Below are 21,020 nucleotides of genomic sequence, written 5' to 3' on the forward strand. Positions count from 1 at the left end.
ATTGTAGTTTCTTGCATATAATATTGTTTTGCATAAAAGAATATGCAAAAATTTATTCATATAAAGCATTGATTTATCATTACAGTGTAAATGTCGATAACAATTATGGTAGCAATCCAAACATCCCCAATTTCCATAGTGTATTGTTACCAACTGACTAGTAACATGAAGTAAACTACCCCAATCACTTGTTTGCAATAAACTTTAGTAAAATATGATTCATGCATATAAATTTTGATAGTTATTCAAGCAATACTAACTAATCAATGCTACCAACCATCTTAAATTCAACCATAACAAGAATCAATCAACTATTAGCCATTATAGTCAAGTACTTGACTTGTTATTTATCTTTAACATTAAAAGGAGTTCTTTCAATGTCCTTTTAAAAAATTATATTTTCATCTTGAAGGACACTCCCCATCATATACATTCTTTCATTATCACGCAGAAAAATACACCCATTTACTATTTAAAAGCAATGTATTGTAACTTTAGTCATGTTCTTTAGATGCACCATAATTATTATGGTAATAGTATGCATGCAAAGGTTGGTATTTATTAATCGCTATCACTACTGAGTGCTCAAGGTTTTTCATAAATGTAATAGAGGTTTTATTGTCTTTTATCTGCATAAAGATTCAAATGTCATGAGCACAGTTTTAAAGCAAACATTATCACCTACTAGTATTTAAAGCAATTTTTAACATGCATCATGCATCTCATGTCAAAATAGTCTACTATATATATCATTATGTAGCTTTGTTAGAATAATACCTAAGTTGATTTCCACTAGCATTATACCTATACTTGTTTTTTTCTTATCGATTCCCAAAAGGCACCAGCACAACAACCTTTTTTCTTTGATACCACTTGTAAAATCACCCAATAAACCTCACATACAAATGCATAGGGATATAATATTTTTGTGAAATTTATTATCAAGTAAACTTTCTGAATTATTTATTCCATATTTCTTCACTAACCAATAGTTAAAATATTCAACATTACATACAGTAACTTTATACATGTAATAGTAAGTTACATAACCATTAAAAATCATTGTTGCAATATATTAACATGCACTCTTTGTTGTAATCTTACATCATTATTGTTATTCATTTCATTAATCTATTTAATCATATGTTGGATGATGTAAGTGTTAACAACATGTAAGGAAGAAACAACAATTAGAATGGAATAAAATAAAATGACATCATTGGACACCGATATACCCTGAAAACCCCGTAGGGAAAAACAACAAACGTTTATTTTTTATTAAATTCTCATGAGGGTGTTCAACCATCACTCAATAGCTTGTAAGGAAGTCCATCCCCTGACCATTGTTCAAAAGAATCTTACAAAGAAATATCATCTTAAATTCAACATAACTAATTAGAAGCTATTACATTAATCATGGTATTATTTACCCACAAATCCTTGAACATTTTGTCCTTGTGACCTAGATGTTTTCTATCAATGGATTATCATGTAGTTGTCATTCCTTAAATCTGCATGGACCATTATCTCATTGTTTGACATAATGTTAATCATATTCCATCTTAGCATACGTTGCAATCTTTTCCTGCAACTGATATTGTCGCCAAAATTTGATATCATGATTAGACCAAATATTAATCAAACTAATAATAAATATCTAATAGTGATAATTCATTATTTATTCATTTGCATGCATAAAATGTAAAAAAAATATCATGACATGCCTCCTTAACAACAATGCACATGCAGTAATTAAAAGCATATAACTATCAAAGCATGTCTATAGACAAATACCACATTAACTATTATTCCCCCCGAACAAGTACACATTCTTTCCCAAAGGAAAACCACTACAACTGTCCATATTCTTTTAAAGAATACTAACATCTTAGCTTTGATCTTCAGGCATGCAATTATATGAAATTTATTCAAAAGAAACTAACCCCTCACCTATTTCTTTGTATATGCAATTATGTATTATTTTCTAAAGGAACTAATACAATAGATATTATTCTTATGCATGAAAATGCATGTTCTTTTTCCAAAGAAAACTAATACTAGTCATGTGCATGCAAATTCATGTTCTCTTCCAAAAGCATCTTTTCCAAAAAGATCTCCTCACAATAGCTAATGTAAAATCAGACCATAACACATGTAAAATCATGAAAAATAAAGAAACATGACAATAAGGTAACGAGGCATACTCCAAGTGTGTGAATATCCCAACCGAGGCCATAGTAATAAAAAAAATTGGCCATATGACCTTATTACCAAATATTTCTGAGAGCTTGTCCATGGAGTGTAATGTTGATCTTACAACTAGGATCCCCACCATCATTCACAGACAACTATTCCTCCTTCATTCTCATCATGAGGGGAATAAACTTTATGCTTTTGTAAGCGTTCTTCCTCATATGACAAAGAATAACACAACTGTTATTTCATTCTGACATGCAATTTTCATCGTTATCCTTTAGATAGCTGCATAATTTGATGTTGAAAGGGTTGTTGCAACAATATATTTCTTGGGCATAGCCACACAAGCATGGAGGAGAACTGATGACCAAGAGAACAAATATTAATGGATACAACTCATAGGTTTTGCAAGGAGGCACCAAGGTCATAATCTCATAATCTCAAGGACCAATATGAAATCTCATAATACATGTAAAAATGATATTTTTTACAAGATCATAATCCACAATCTCCCCCTGGTTATGTGTCGAATCCCGTGTAATATTAGCCACCATCATAGAGAACTGATAGGGCAATAAACTCATCAAGTTAGTTGCCAACTTCTTGTAACTTTTCTTAACGGGAACAATCAATCATATATTAAATTAATATTGTTTTGTTGTGTAAATATATGAGTTTTACGTGAGTTATGGTAGGTATATTATATACATATAAAAATGCAATCAATGGGCGAAGAACATAAGTGGAGAATAAATGATATGAAATTATTTGTCTCATGGTATATGAATACCATACCCTACCATATCCAATGTATATCAAGTCATAAGGAGAAAGCTATTAATATTTATAGGAGTAACATTACTTGAAGTTATTAATACTAGTTTAGATCCATCTTTATTCCAGGTCTACCAAGTGTCGAGAGAGATCAAATTTATTGACGTGCAAACCACTTTTAGAGTGAAAATGAATTATTAGTGGAAATGCATTTGGTATGATATTAACCCTAAAAATGTTTACATAGCTTGTATATATGTGTGTGTCTGTGTGTACCTTTACATGGTATATGGCCTTTTTTTATTTGAAAAGTAAAAATTAATCTTAGTACTTCTATAATGCAAAAATGGTTTGTAAAATTAATATGCAAATGCAAATGTTGCTAAAGAGATAGTAAAATTTTAACACACACATGCACACACATATATTATATATATAATTTTTGTTTGGAAAGTATTTGTGTTTCTTACTAACTATTAAAGCAAAGGTTTATTCAAAATCTTTACATTGAAGAATTTTTATTTTGATAAAAAAAAAATAAACATTATTATTATAAATACATTTGGTATTAACTTTTGAAATGTTTAGAAAGTTTATATATATATATATATATATATATATATATATATACAATTTTTGGAGTATATTGTTTGAAATTATTTGGTATCATATTTGAACCTCCACATGATAAATCGACATTTTATTTAGAAAAGTAAAATTTAACTTTTTAATCTTTGAAAAATTAATTTTAAAATTGTAAAATTAATTAATCCAAAGGCTTTTTTATGGTGAGGCTTTGCCTCATGACATTGTTCATATATTCGTCAGCCTCCACCTCATATTCCTAGATTCACTTTCGCGACAATGTTAGTCCAGCCAAAGTTCAACCCTTTCTCCGAAAATTATGTGGTTTTACTCATTGCGAGTTTCTTCATGCTTGCCTTCCATGCGAACCACGACATGCCTAAAGGAGTCATGAAGAGGCAGTACCTATTTCTATATTGCCTCCAACAACTCGTATTTCTATTGATGTTGTAGCCCCTAGAACTGCTCAGATGAATGACAACCAAAAACCCCTTAATGCAGAAAATGAAACAAAGCTTGCTAATGCCATGATGTTAGAGACTACCACTCCTGCAAAATTAGATGTTGCAGTTATGGTAGAAAACCTTGAATATGGATCACGATCTCCACTGCGAAGCAATTTTTCAAAGAATAGATCTACGAAGAGAACAAAACACAAAATTGGATTGGAATCTCCCCCACGCAAAAGTTTATCAAAAAATAGAAATGTAGAGAGACTTAAATTATCGCATAAAAAACTCGAAAATGGATCAAAATAACACAACAATTTTTCAAAGAACAGAAATGTCAGGATTATTAAATTATCGTCGAATGTGCCAGAGTCTGAATCTCTCGTAGAATGCATGGTAAATGGGTCTCCCTTTCAATCTAAGTCTCTTTCACGAAAAAGGTCTACAAATAATAAAGAAGGTTCGAGCTTTAGATTGTCAGTAGATGTTGTCGAGTCCAAATTTCAAGCAAAACAAATTGTTGATGAGTTTCCATACATGTTACGGTCTCCTCCTAGAAGTAGTCTTTCCAAACACAAAGGAAGGGACAATGATACATTGCCAACAAATGTAAGAGACTTTGAATCTTTGGTAGAACGTCATGGAAATGAGTCATTATCCCCACCTTCTGCATGTAGTGCTTCAAAGAATAAATATGAGGGCTTTGTAAAAATAGCAAAGGCAGTTAAATTTGATTATGCAATACAACAAATCGGAAATGAATTGTTGTCATCCCCTGAGATATTTTTTTTCAAATAATAAAGATGATAATGAAGAGGAGAGTCTTAACTTAATAGTGATAGCAGGTGATCCAAGTGGATTTTGGTGGCCACCCACCTATCCCACTTGGACCCCCACAACTGTCTCTTTCAGTTTTTCAGTTTCCTTAATTATATCACAATTTACTATTTTTAGCAGTTTTTTGGGTCATGAACTTCCAGAGCCGTTTTGAGGCCCTAAACAGTGTTTCTTTGGGAAATCTGGGAGCAACGTGGGTCCATGGACCAATATTTCTCTTACAAAAGTTGTAGTCCTCAGATAGATCTTTCTAATGAGCTATTGTGTGTGTCAAACGAAGATCGTATGCCAAAGTTATGACCCCAGGAAATTGATGTACCAATTTACCCAAAACGGGGCCCATAGTTTGGCGTTTCATCTCCCAGGGTTAGGTTTTTGGATGTTTAGGGTTTTCCATTGTTTCTCAAGAATAAATAGGCCTTCGAGCTGTTGGGTGTGGAGCCTGATTATCTTCTATATTCAAAGGTATCGCCACATAGGACCCCAGCTCGAAATGGCCCGTAAAATGTTCGCTGCAGGGGGGGTCCAGGGGGGGGCGGCTGCGACCTTTGGGAGCCCCCCCTAGTGGGGGGTTTCGGGGGCAGCGCCCCCGAAGCTAAAAACAGCTATAAAATTGCCTTGTAAAAGTATAGTAATTTCTAGTCAATCTGGATCGTTCATTAGGCGGATGATCTGACGGTAGAACTTATGTTTAGTTTAGGGTTTTTTGCCCTAGAAGGCAACCCCTCTCTTTTTATGAGGGTATTGTATTTGAGGCTGTGTGATAGATGTGTATTCTGTGAGCGAGAAACAAAGAGGTGAGATTGTGAGAGAAAACAGAGGATATTACAGCGGATTTGCTGTAGGTTGTGTCTCTTCATTTTGCTGGATAATAAAAAGGAAGGACTGGCTGTTCGGGGTGGATGTAGCCCAAACTAGGTGAACCACATATATCTGTGTCTCTCTTGTTTTGTGCGTTTTCTGTGTTTATATTTCTACAATATTTTATGTGTTCCATTGCTCCGTAATATATAATTTTCTAACACGAGCCTCATTGTAACACAATTTAGAGGCATGTAGCTGCCATATATATTCTCAGAGATAAGCTACCATCGCCCTAGCTGGTTTATTTCCATTTATGTTTGTAAGCATATTTCAGTATTTTACATTAATGAAATGAAGTATTATTTCTATTGCATCTCTGTATTTATGGTTATATCTGTAATTTGTTGCGTTCCTGTTGAAATCTGGATAAGTGGTATCAGAGCAGTTTGCTCTTTCTTTGTTTTTCTTTGCATGTCCCTAACGAGGTCAGGTTATAAGGAGTCAGGGCTCGATCTAGTTGAACCTTTGCAAGATCAGCCTTGCAAACCCCAAGGGCCTCCCATGGCGGATAAAAAGAAAGACAAGGGGGCAGGAGATCCTATCAAAATCTTGCTCGAAGAAGCCCTTGAGCAACAAAGGAACGCAATGATGGAAAACTTCGCCCAGGTCCTTTGGCGGCTACCCAGAGGCGACACATCAACTTCCAACAGCTACTCTGGAAACACCACACCCTTTAAGGTACAAGTTAATTTTGAAATCTCCATATTTGAAGGTCAGATAGACACAGATGTCGTAGATAAATGGTTAAATATGATAGATGGGTATTTTTTTGTTCATGATTTTTCTAGTCAGGAAAAGATTATTTTCGCTCTTCTCAAAGCAGCCCCCCACATCAAGGACTAGTGGGAAACCTACTACGAGTAGAAGGATGAAAGTACGGGTTCACTATTTTCATCCACACCCACTTGGAATTCATTCCGGGATGCCATCAAGGAGTAGTACTACCCAGTCAAAAGCTATGAGGACAAATACATAAAGTGGACCACACTGCGGCAAGGAAGGGACCAAGATGTGCCAGAGTTCACAAACATTTTTCATACCTTTCACACATAGTTGGGAATCAAAGATTCTGAGATGCATTTGTTACTCAAATATCACGACTGCCTACATAGATACATCTAGGAAGAGATGGAGTTCTTGAACATCTCCTCGCTCGGCACGACGTACCGATATGCTGTCAAAATCGAGCAAAATTTCAAACAAAAGAAGTAAGACTTTGGATTTGCAAATCCGAAGCAAGGGAAAGGCTTCCCCAAATCACAGAACCAAGGACAAAGCCAAGATGGGGCAATCCAAGACAACTCGTCGAAGCCACAAGAAAAGAACAACACCACAAAATCAAAGAAGGACACAAGAAATTGGTGTGAGTTCCATAAGAGCCCCACTCACAACACAAGTGAGTGTCAGACCAAGCAGTGGCTGGTGGCCAAGTTGAAGGCTTCTGAATTAGATGCATGTTCTGACCCTAGGTCAGAACCCGATAAGGGGAATGGAAAAGGGAGGAAGATCATTGACATGGAGCCCAGCGCCACTGTTGCCACCACCAAGATCCAGAAGAATGAGCCCGAAGATCCAAAGGAGGGGGAGCATCTTTTCCACTCACAAATGTGGGTGAAGGGTTTGTCGCTGCAATTCATTGTTGACAGTGGGAGCCAAAAGAACCTTATTTCAATATAGGTCATGAAGCTACTAGAACTACCGAACATACCACACCCAAAACCATATAGCATTGGGTGGCTTCAACAAAGACGAGATCTCTGAGTTTGCTAGTAGTGTCTCCTTCCCTACAACATCAAGCCCTTCACAGATGAGGTATTGTGTGATGTTGCACCTTTGGATGTTCGTGATGTATTATTAGGTCAGCCATACTTGTGGAGGCGACATGATGTGTATGAGTCAATGCCTCACACTGTTATTATTACTTTGGGTAATTCATTATACATGATACCGGACGTAGCCCCACCTACCACCACCTCTTTAATCACTGCTAAGAAATGCAGCAAGCTCGTCTCCTAGACTAGGAAATTCATTTTCTGTCTGGTTCACTCTTAAAGTAAGGGGAAGATAGTTACCACATCCATGACCCCCACAAAGGGTTCCTCCACGTAGCAGTAGCAGCAGAGGGATATGATCATCTTCTCCTCACCCACAGGGGTATCATTACACTGTCAGGTCAAGCATTTGTCTGATCTGACTTCCAGAGCACCTCTACCCAACAGGCTAATTTATGACCACTCCATTCTAGAAAATGCCAAGTACAAGTAGTGACATGATCAACATCAGGTACCACACAAGTTTCAAGTGGGCGACAAAGTTTGGTTACATCTACAGAAATAACGCCTTACAAGAGCCCATCAGAAGCTCAAACCACTTCGACATGGTCCTTACAACATTACCAAGGCTGTGGGAAACAATGCTTTGAAGCACAAGATTCCTCCATTCCTTCGCTTGTACCATGTGTTCAATGTGGAACACCCTCGACCATGCTTCCCACCATTTCTGGACACATCAAAGATTGTAGAACAGGTCACTAGGGACCAAGTTCAGCAAATGGAGGAACTCAATGCAATGGGGACCATTGCTTCCTAAGGGGGGAGGAATGATCCAAGTGGATCTTGGTTGCCACCCACCTATCCCACTTGGACCCCCACAACTATCTCTTTTAGTTTTTCAGTTTCCTTAATTGTAGCACAATTTACTATTTTTAGCAGTTTTTCGTGTCTTGAACTTCCAGAGTCATTTTGAGACCTTAAACTACGGTTTTTGCGAAATCTGGGAGAAACATGGGTCCATGGATCAATTTTTCTCTTCCAAAAGTTTTAGTCCTCAGATAGATCTTTCTAACGAGCTATTGTGCGCATCAAACGGAGATCGTATGCCAAAGTTACGACCCCAGGAAGTTGATGTACCAATTTACCCAAAATGGGGCTCAGAGTTTGGTGTTTCATCTCCTAGGGTTAGGTTTTTGGATTTTTAGGGTTTTCCACTATTTCTCAACAATAAATAGGCCTTCGGGCCTCATTGCAACATAGTTTAGAGGCATCTAGCCGCCTTATCTCTTCTCAGAGATAAGATACCATCACCCTAGCTGGTTTATTTCCATTTCTGTTTGTAAGCATATTTCAGTATTTTACATTAATGAAATGAAGTATTATTTCTACTGCATCTCTATATTTATGGTTATATCTGTAATTGGTTGCGTTCCTATTTAATTCTGGATCAGCGGGTGACACTGATTCCCATACCAATATATAACTCAATAGAGCTGGAAACACCTCGAGTTATTTGTGTCTTTAATGTCTTCTTCCGCCACAGTCTTCAACTTCTAAGGCTTTGAGAAGTTCAATTGTTGTATCCATTTATCACAATCACAATTGTTCATCAGTCTCACCCTCAGCCTCACCTTTGGCATCATTGCATAGTTTTCCACACATATCAGTAAAGCCAGTTTCTGAAGCAAATAAATATGCTTCAGTGACTTTCCATAATGTAGAAGAAATGGAATCTAATTGTATGTATTCATCTGAATTTAACTCCGTAAAGCTCTGAAAGAGCGACGACGTTCACTATTGTCGATGGTCCTTTAACAAATACGATGTTGCTTCTTTTGGATTTAATTACTTGTGCACATTATTTTGGTTTCCACATTGGAGTGAAGCTATTTATATGTCCATTTATATTATCAGTGGAGGGCTTTGTATCTTTCTTTTGAAAAATGGTTATGCTTTTAAATCACCCCAAGAAAACTAATCATAGTAACTGTTTGTAACGAGGCCCCTTGTCTTGTATTTCATCTTGCCACACATGTTTTCTAGAAATTGATATGTGTGATAATATTCTTAAACGTTTCATTACAAGGTGGACTAGCTATCATATTCATGGATTGATCTTTTTTGATTTGCTTGTAAGATGTCTCATTTCTGCAGTGGAATTTCTTTTTCTTATTGTTCTATGCATGCTTTCTGGTTTATGTCAATGTAGGAGATCAAATCATTAGGTTTCTATATTGATGATATAAAAGGTTAAGAGGAAAAATGGCCCTTTCTCTAGCTCAGAAAATAATGTAGAGTCCTTGGTTAAGCATTGGTAGCTGTAGAAAGACTAGATCATCAAACTCTATTGGTGAAGCAAGCCATAAACAACTTCACAAGCATCTTTGACACACTTACATCAATTTTTTTTTTCCTAAAACAAATTTGGAATAAAAAAGCCTTTGAATTGTGCTTGCTGCCACCGTCAAGATCCATGGTGCACTATTGACTACTGTATGGGAATAAGGCCCATCATTACCGGTAGAGCAAGAAACCACAATATTATTTTGCACCGCATGAAATGCGTCAATGTATATACCATCATTAAATATATTTGGTGTAAAGTATGAAGGAGCACAGAGAGAAAGAGATAATACATTGACGCCATCCTTAATGGCATTGTCAAAGGCCACAAGTATATTAGCATTTGAGCATCCATCCTCAGAGTAGACGTTATAGGCTGCAATCCTCGAAAGAGGAGCTCCTCCCCTGACTACTCCCTTTTCCAACCCATAATAACTTGAATTATCTAATAATATTCCTCCTATAGTTGTAGAGGTGTGCCTTCCATGCCCTAGGGAGTCCCTTGCAGACATGTAAGTCCTAATTGGCCTTGGAAGATTGTTTAGGTCGTTTGTACTTGGGCCATCATAGATGGGGAAATTCGCTTTAGGATCCATAGACATAGAGAATCCATCACCATAGTAACAGGCACCAATCAACTTTCTAAGAATTTTTAAATGAAATCAATGCTTCATCTACAGAGAATTTCCTATTTTCTGCATCAAGGAAAACAGGATATTGATGAATTTCTTAACATACCTATTGCAGTTAGATGAATTGAAATTATATCCTTCCATGCATTTCCCTTTCCATCTAGAAGGAATAGGTCCCATTCCCTCAACATTAAAGATTTCTAATTCTGGCCAATCACCCATAGAAATCAAACCTTAAAACATTAGCATATAAGTATAATAATATATCAAATGAATCATGATGCCATGATATTATTACCATTCCTACCTGTGTTAAGAAGTCCAATAATCACATCACTTGTAACTGGAGCATGCAATATAGACTTATGATTGCCTTCTACATTATCTTCTTCTAGTTGTAGGAAATCACATGATCTCATTGTATGTAGTTTATGCATTGTGCCGGGGAAGACTGGAACAACCCTTGACATTATTGTCCAATACCAAAAAGCATCAATTGCTTTAGTTCCATAAAAGTTATTTCTTTCTAGGAGAGAATGTAAAAATATAAATTTATTTGACTAAATATAATTTTATCTTATGAGCTGCATATTTATCATAAACCGCCCTATTTTTTGGGTGAAAAAAGATCGAAAGTTTAGGGACATGGCGTTGGGAAATTCTTGGTAAATTCCAAATAAGAATGTATTGAGAATAAAACCTGTGCTAATTGTGGTCAATTATTTATGCTAATTATGGTAAAGTTTCACCTAATTACTACTAGACCACAACCTAATAAGCCATCCCTGGTAGGGTCATTATTAACTTGGATTCATCAGGTTAAGAGGAGCCAACCCTGGTAGGGTTATTATTTCCATTGATTCATTAGGTTAAGAGGTATCAAATTTAGGAGGTGTTAATCTCCATGTTTTGGCATCATGAGAATTTGACATATCACATATCTGATTTTTTGCATCTGGACAATCAATGTGCAACCTAAAACCTTGTGAGAATGGGGTGATCCAATAGCCTTTTTTGTTTTCTAATTGAATGTTGGCGAGGAATTAGACACATTGTTTATGGCCATCAACACAAACATAGCTAAAATCCAGCTATGAAAATTCCATTTGAGATGCTCATAAAGGTGCCTGAGGTTCTTGTGAGACGAGAGTTTACATGGCTATGTAATTTTTTAGCTTTTACACATATACAATTGGATGGAAACTCATGCACAAATGTGCTTGAATTCCTATTCCACAAAATTTGTTTGTTGTAATTGTTTATGTAAGAGAGATGTAATTTTGAGGCATTGCACAGATGAATTGAAATGAGTTGATTTTGAAACAATGCCATCACATAAAATGATTTTTTTCTATACTTCTTCTGATGCACCATTTAAAAAAAATAGAACTTAGAAAAATATTTCTCAACCTTTTTAATGAACACTTTATTGAACATAAAGAAAAACTTTGAATGATATTGAGAATAGAGAAGTGAGAGAGTCATGGAGAGAGCAGTGAAATGTGAAAGTGAAGTGTGAAAGTGAAGTGAGCGAGGAATGTAGACAACGGTGAAATATGAAAGTGAAGTGATCCAATAATATAAAGAATAGTCAAGTGTGTAAATCACTGTGAGAAAATAATGTAAAGAACATTTCAGTGAAATGGGAAAGTGAAGTGAGCCAAAAATATAGAGAATAGTGAAGTGTGAAATTGAACTGTGCTAATCTCTTCATTGTCTCTTCCGATGATGGGTAAAGTGTTTTCCAAAAAAATGAGAATAATAGTAGAATATGAAATTTAATCATAATTAAAATGTGACATAAAAATACAATACACAGTTTAACAATACTCCCAGTATGGTAATCTGAGAGAATATAAATTTGAAATTCTCTATGTGAAAAAATATTTGAAATTAGCTCAAAGAGAAAACATCATCATTCCAAATGAGAAATCGATCAGTTATGAGAAGGGGAAGTCCCCTGTTGACCAATCATGTGAAGGCCTTTCTATCCACAAAACAAGCATCACTTCAGAATAGCTTGGAATCCCTTGATATGATTGAGGTTTGCAGAGTGCACTAGGGTGAATATGGTTATCAAGATATTCCTGTAATTCTAACCCTCATAGAGATCCAAACAAAAGTAAGGGACAAATTTGAGAACTTACAAGCTATTACTTGGGCTTGTTACTCGAAGAGAACTGCTCAGAATCCATTGAAGGAGAGAGTGTAAGAATAGATTAGAGATTTTCTTGTCTTCTTGCTACTACGTTAAACTCACCAACAACATAAAATTAGTCCCAATTCCACAATTAGATGCAATCTGTCAATTACACTTACCTTCATGGTACTCCATTACCTTCCATCAACAGAAACCAACATCTGCAGATAGGAATATCTGAGATAGTTTTTTTCCATACCACCAGAAGATCCCATGTAAACTACATAGGCCTATAGGATTACAAACCAAAATAGCATACACATCCGAGATTATAGAACTTAAATTATTACAATATACATGGTAAGATATGAGACCTCTCTCTAGCCTCGCCCAACATACAAAAGAAAATATTATGAAAATTATCAGGATGGATGATGTGGTGGAAGCTCCTGCCATTTTTTGGCAGCAGGGGAAGAGGAAAACCTATTGCATATTACAAAGAAGCAGGAGATGAAGGTATGGAAAGCCACTAGTATCTGTTCCCTGTTTGATGGATAAAGTCTCAAGGGGTGCGTGTTATTGGAGGGGTGCGCGTTATGATTCTGAAAATGGAAAGACTTGCCACCAGGTGTGTGGGGATATCTCTTCCTCACTCTTGATATGTATTCCTCATTTTATGCTTTCGGGCCAAATGGTCAAAGCTAAAAGGAAATCCGATATGCCCATAACAAGCAAAACTAAAAATTAAAATAATAAAAATTTGAAATCTAATAATATATATAATATCTTAAATATTAAATGACCCACGTAATATACATGTTTACGTGATTTACTTAGAAATTAAATTAATTAAAATAGTTGTTAAAAATGCTTTCCCTTCTGAAGGCGCTCCTGAGTTTACAACATAAAGGAGTCCAACAAGATTGGAATAAAATTAAGTCATCAACATCTTCAATAAATTTTTGATGCTAAAGATCTAATAGATATATTTCTACAGTGGGTCTCCGGAATAAAATATAAATTATTTATTTTATTTTTAAAATTTTTATTTTAATCTTTATATAATTTGATGAGTGAAAATGTTAAACGACAGAGAACATGGTATTACAATAATTTTTTTATATTAAAATAAAGATATTTTAATTTTTTATTTGAGTTAGTTAAAATATTAAACAAAAATATACGATATTATAATATATTTTTTTATATTCGACCAAAAATATTTTAATTGAGTTAGTTAAAATATTAAACAAAAATATACGATATTATAATATATTTTTTTATATTCGACTAAAAATATTTTAATTCTTATGTAATTTGATCTAGTTAAAATGTTAAATAAAATATGACAGGATATAATGTTAAATAAAATAGAACATGATATTACAATAGCTTTTCTTTGGTGAATTAGAAAGCACAAAAAATAAATGAAATTTATCATTGTTGAATTGAGGCTTTTGTGATCCATATTAATTTTATGAGAGATTTTTCGGCATAAATCACAAGATATTATATTTGTCGATGGGTTTCGAACCAACTAGTGTGGTTCATCATCAAGACAAGTTGAATGAGCAGATCAGGCTTTGCATGTTAAATAGATAGAGCAGAGACTCCAACGGCTGTATAATGGCTATAATATAGCTGTTACACACCCGTTGGAGTCTCTGCTCTATCTATTTAACATGCAAAGCTTGATCTGCTCATTCAACTTGTTCTTACGATGAACCACACTAGTTGGTTCGAAACGCATGACAAATGAAATATCTTGTGACTTATTCCGAAAAATCTCTCATAAAGAAATTTATTGTCCCTAATTATATGAAATTTATAACTATAAATGAATATAAAAATAAAAATAACATTATTCCACCTTTAAATATTAACATTAAATAAATTTTAATATATAAAAAAATATAAATCATCATTTATATATCTTTGTTGGACACCTGATCCTAAGTGGTTTAGTGTGGAAGTCGAATGGACAAAAGGAGTCCAAGAGACCTTGGGTTCTGAAACCCAAGAGTCACATATTTGTACTATAAATGTATATCTGATGTTAATAAAAAATGAACTCACTGATTTATCTTTCCTATTCTATGTTTTCCATGTGTGTTTAACATGGTATCAGAGCCGCTTGTTTTTCTGTGGCATGTTATGTGCATGTCAGTCCTGCACCTCTGCCCATAATTCTGTGTCTGAGCTGCCTTGAATAGCGCTGATGTGGTCTTCATTATCTCTGTCACTGTGTACGTTTTTGTTGCTAACGCGCTACTCCTGACTGACATCTCTGTCCATTGCTCCTGCGCTGCTCCATATAATTAGCTGTTGCTGTTGCACATCTGTCCATATCGGTTTAACGCTGTTTCATAACATCTTTGAATGCGTTTCCATTTGAACGTTGTCCATATCATATTAACGGTCTTTTAACGCTGCGTTGGTATCATTATTGAATGGTTGTTGAATATTAATGCTCTGCGTTACCTGACCTCTGACTCTGCCTCAGAAACGCCTGTCGACCTCTGCGCATTCCATTTTTACTACACCTCATTACTAAACGCTGGTGACATTACTGTACACTGTTCTGACATTAATGAAACGTTGTGCTGCTCTTTTCATTCCATTGAAACACCCGCTCTTGGCATACATTATCATAAGTTTGGTTTCTAAAAAGGTATCGGGTTCGAAGCCGGTCTGAAGGATATGTGCATGGACAAGCTGTTTTATAATCCTTCTCCTCGGCATGAAGGATTCCACTCTGGAGATCAATAGTCCCCTGTTGAGCAGGCGGAACATATATCGCATTTGCAGCTGTTCTGGCTGCAGTTAGGGCAGCCTTAGCCTTTGGAAGATTTCTCAAAGAAAAGTGAAGCTTACACTCCAATAAATCAATATCACCAAGCAGCAGTTTATCATCCAGCCTCCTAACTTCTTTTACAAGACCAGAAATGAGTGTCAAAGCTTCCGAGTACTCTTTGCTTTCCATTAATAAAGCAGCAAGCCTTGCTTCAACCCTTTGCCTTAAAAATGTTCGTTTCTCCAAACGCGTCCATTCCACCATTTCCCTACATAGAGTTATCTGAAGCTGTGATGTTCCCGGGATCTTTGCAACCGCATCAATTATCTGATGAAGAACAGAAATAGCCCCTGCAGGGTCAGTGCTCTTGATGTCCAAGGCACGACTGAGAGACTCTGTGGTTGCAGGTATAGAAGACATCGCTACGATAATCAGAGGAGCAACTCTGCCACTCAAGTGGTCGATCACGCACCAGAACTGAAGGATCCAATAACCGCTACGGAAGCTTATTTTTCAGAGACGCGATGTGAGATTGTGTGTGGCCTTCTCATATATATATATTGAGACTACCATACACAATATATATTAATGTTGCTGTAATGCGGTTTAACGTTGCTTTCATTCATGTATATTCAACATTTCCAGCAGGCTGCAATATATTCTTGGCCCAGTGAAGGACAGCCCCGTGTTTGAAGAAGACCATCATTTATTCAGCGCTCCCATCGTATCTGGTATCTGATATCTACTCCATGGTGAACGCTGCTTTGATATGAATCCATTGTTGGTTGACACGCTGTTGGAACCTCCACCTTCCTTACCACTCTCATGTTGTCCTTGGTATCGTTATTATTATTTGTGTGTTGACTGCATATACGTTGTTCATATATAAGCTGTTCATATATATGTAGTACCCTATTACGCTGTATACGTTGTCTACTTGCCATATCATATAACCGTGCCCACCTGTAAAATCAATACATTACTTGCCTCAAGTTTGAGCCAACCTGGACGCAGTTTAATACCACCATTCTGAGTTAGACCGACACCATTTTAATAACACTAGTTCTCAAACAATGTTGTTGTGACTACTTTGTAAGGGTGGTAAATATGTTCTTGTATATCTCGTTTTGAAAATGTCCATGCTAAGAACGCTGCTCCAGCGACAAGAGGAACATGACCAGAGATATGTGCTCCACCATTTGAGTTTGAATTGAATTATTCTCCATGTATGTGAACCGAGAAGGGCAAGAGGCATCCTGTACTGCTGTAGTTACACTTGAAGGAATGCTAGTAGATACAAGTTCTTTTGGCTTTTGATTATAAAGATCCTCTTTTGGCTTAGTTGTAAGCCTTTTGACATCAAGGTCACCGGTATTCTTTGCGTGTTTCCACCTTCTGTTATTGATGTAGCTGCATTAAAGGGACTGTATGCTATCTCAGAAGTTGAATGAGTATGGTTTGATGATGATACAAGGACTGTGGTGAAGAGGGAATCTATTCTTCCATTTCCTGGGCAATATACATCATAAACAAATGTTGAGGTGCCATTTTGGGGACTGATAATTGCATATCTACTAATTTGTATTCGCTGACATTTAATTGTCGGGTTCTATCTTCCAATCTGTTCTTTGTTTAAGTTAAGTTTTTGAATGAGAACAGTCCATTATGTAGTAGCTATCACTTAATGGTCGTTGCATTTAATCTCTGAATTTGCTACTAGATAATATAAGTTTATTTGGAGACTATTACTACATGTGGAAGCATTAAAAGACAATGGTACAGTTGTGAAATTGTTGAGATGCATGTTACTAGTCCGCTTTAAAGAACCTGGATTTTGGGAACATGTTGCTGATGCTGATTTGAAGGATCCAAACAAGTTTGCAGTTCTTGCTGCCCCAATTGTGGCATTGTAGTTAAAACTCATTATAGTGCATTGATTCCTTGATTCCACTGCTGCATAAAGATTTTGGTGAGTTGATTGTAATCCTTTATATTGCAAAGGATATTGCTGTGTACTGTGAGTAGATATTACTTTTCTGCACTGAGTAGTAGTTGTGATCAATTTTTGAAGGTGTAAATCAAACATTGAAGAAAAATGGCCAGAACCAGTGAAGTATTACAGTTCCTTAAAACTCTGATATTATCTACTGTTGATGACACATTACAAATAAGCAAAGGATCTCTCTTAGAAATTCAGACATGTCTACAAAATGCACAGGAAAAGATCGATTTTTTGCAGCTTGAATCGTAGCTACAGCAAGAAGAGCTACATAAAAGAAGACATCATTCTGAACCTGTTTTTGTTCAGAACATTGAAACAACCACCTATCAACAACAAGTCAATAATGTTTCAGATCCAATGCCCAATAAAGCAGCAGCTGTACATACAGATGCAGAAACTCAGTTTGCACTTCCCAAGCCCATCATCATACCTTGGGAACAACTTGTCCACAACAAGCACAGAACTGGTCTTGGATATGACAAGGACTTGTCCTTTCATATTCCAGACTATGCCAAGCCCATTCAGTTTCAGAGTGCTGGATTTATTCATGACAGTTCACCTGCTCCTCATGACAGTTCAGCTTCAGTTGTTTCAGACTATGCCCCTCTTCCACAACAACAACAACAACAATAGATTGTGAAATGCCAACACTGTGACCGAGTTGGCCATTTGAAAGATCACTGTTTTGATCTTCATCCATGTAAGCACTGTCATAAAACCAGTCATTCTTCAAACAGATGCTTCAGAAACAAACGTTCTGCAAGAACAAAGATTCATCTTGGATGGATCGCTTCTTGGCAATGGGCATCAACAGCCAAGAAGATATTCCAAACACATGTCAGAACTTGTTCCAGAATATTGAACAGTCTTGCAGTTGAGTTTTCTCCATCATCTCACGTTGTATCTGACAGGGGGGGAAATGATGGTCATCTACAAGCTTCAAAGCCACATCAAGCAAGCCTGAGCCACAACCTGCCACACCAGTTTCAGAGTTGTAGCCAGAGACAAAGATGCCTGAACATGCCTTCAGTTGGCAATCTGGGACACTTCCTCTAGCAGAAGACTCCAGCTTCTTGCCAGTTTTGGAAGAGCTCCAGGAATCGCAGAGTTGTTGGTCATCCTTAAACCATCACAGATTAAGAACACTTCCTCTAGCAGAAGACTCCAGCTTCTTGCCAGTTTTGGAAGAGTTCCAGGAATTGCATTAAAGCATTCCAGAGTTGTTGGTCATCCTTAAACCATCACAGATTAAGAACACTTCCTCTAGCAGAAGACTCCAGCTTCTTGCCAGTTTTGGAAGAGTTCTGGGAATTGCACTAAGCGTTCCAGTGTTGGTGGTCACCCTTAAACCACTGCCCTTTATACCAACATTTCATAGAGCACATTCAGCCTAGTGCTGCCATGCATTTTTGCACATTTTGTATTACAGCTCTCTTCTTGGACTCATACATAACCCTTCGGATTAAGGGGGGGAATGTTGGACACCTAATCCTAAGTGGGTTAGTGTGGAAGTCGAATGGACAAAAGGAGTCCAAAAGACCTTGAGATCTGAAACCCAAGAGTCACATATTTGTACTATAAATGTATATCTGATGTTAATAAAAAATGAACTCACTGATTTATCTTTCCTATTCTATGTTTTCCATGTGTGTTTAACAATCTTAAATAAATCAAAAGAACAAAATATACTTTTTAATCAATAATTATAAAATATTCTCTAAATAAAAAATTAAAATATTAAAAAAATTATATATAACCATCCTTTAATTAATTAGTTAATTACTATCTATCTATATATATAAACAAACCCGGTCAGGCCACAATTAATAATATTAAGAAAATCCAATTTAACATTTAGAAACCAATAATTATAATTCCGATTTTAACGTTGACAATAACTATACATATGATGTGGACTATTAATGAATCGACAAAAGTATTCCCTAACAAAAAGAATTTCATGAATTTGGAATCAGGTAACTATTGATGAATAATTTAATTAACGATAACCTTAACTTAAAGTGTCACTATCTAATAATTCAATAAAGCAAAAATTAAGCATTATTAAATAATTGAATAAAAGACAACCTCACATGTAACCATCATAATAATTTAAAAAAAAAATCACATATTTGGAATACCTATCAATCAATGGTTAGATATTCAATACATCATAATAATTTAAAAAAAATCACATATTTGGAATACCTATCAATCAATGGTTAAATAATTCAATAAGGAAAAGAGAATCTATGAATCAATGGTCAATAAAAATCACAAATTTGGAATATCTATCAATCAATGGTTAGATAATTCAATAAGGAAAAGAGAATCTATCAATCAATGGTTAGATAATTCAATAAATCACATATTTGGAATACCTATCAATCAATGATTAGATAATTCAATAAGGAAAAGAGAATCTATCCATCAATGGTCAGATAATTTAATAAGGGAAAGAGAATCCCACATATATGGATGTAATCATATTGGAGCAGATAATGTAATGGTGTTCGAATAATTAAATGGTCAGATAATTTAATAAGGAAAAGAGAATCCCACATATATGGATGTAATCATATTGGAGTAGATAGTGTAATGGTGTTAGAATAATTAAATGGTCAAATAATTTAATAAGGAAAAGAGAATCCCACATATATGGATGTAATCATATTGGAATAGATAGTGTAATGATGTTAGAATAATTAAATAAATTGATTAGTTCTAAAAAAAAATGGTCTATTCAAGTTATTTTCAGTGGTTTCAGTGGTTGGAAAAAAGGAATGTAATTTTTTATATTCAAATTCAAATTTTTCAAGCTAATGAATGTTAGCACTATCAAGAGTATACCTATATTCGTGATATAAAATGTATATTCTTCCTATAGAATATACAACTTTGCACGAGTAAAAAAATATATATTTTGATTATATAAACTAGATTCATTAAATGCGTTTTCAAATCCATTTGCCTATCAACACATCTAAATAACTTAAAATTTTAAAGTGATTAATGTTTTTATGTTTTTCATCAAATAAATAAATCATTTATTTTAAAATTAAATTATAATATTATTAAAAATTAAATAGTAAAAATAAAAAATTAATTTCATATCTATATCAATAATTATTTTTTCAAATTAGCTTTTTATTTATTCTAAACTTTAACCTTAAAATTTTCAAGTGATTAACATTATATATTTGGCCATACTTTAGATATTGTCCAACGTTTATGGTGAACAATCCCATGTTTTTATGGTTTTCATAAATAAATGTTTAAAATAAATTTATATTCAAATTAAATTCTAAATTATCATAAAATTAAATAATAAAAATAATATAATATATATATATATATATATATATAATCATTTTCTTTATTGTAAAAATTTAAAAGAAAATCTCTATACAATATACAAAAAAAACAATATTATACGATTATCGAAATTACTTGAATTTGAGGGGTGGATGGCGGGAGGGGAGGATATTATTAAATACTTAAGTAAATATTGTGGATAAATTTTCATAGGGTATTAGACGGAAAGCCAACAATTAGTAAGAAATGTATGGGATTTTTCTTGGGGTAACCCTAGCTCATGATTGGGGAGTCCGAGACATTATAATTCTGGGTGA

At 35.0% G+C, this 21,020-nt stretch overlaps 1 pseudogene; it reads right to left on the minus strand.

Annotated features, from left to right (window-relative positions):
* Nucleotides 1-15,806, minus strand: part of LOC149248988 (tubulin beta-3 chain-like) — a 52,040-nt pseudogene extending 36,234 nt beyond the window's left edge.
* Nucleotides 15,807-21,020: the final 5,214 nt, after the last annotated feature.

The sequence above is a fragment of the Pinus tabuliformis genome, chromosome 7 (assembly GCF_031772625.1).
Source record: "Pinus tabuliformis cultivar Carrire ecotype Pingquan chromosome 7, CPIR1, whole genome shotgun sequence".
Classification (NCBI taxonomy): Eukaryota; Viridiplantae; Streptophyta; class Pinopsida; order Pinales; family Pinaceae; genus Pinus; species Pinus tabuliformis.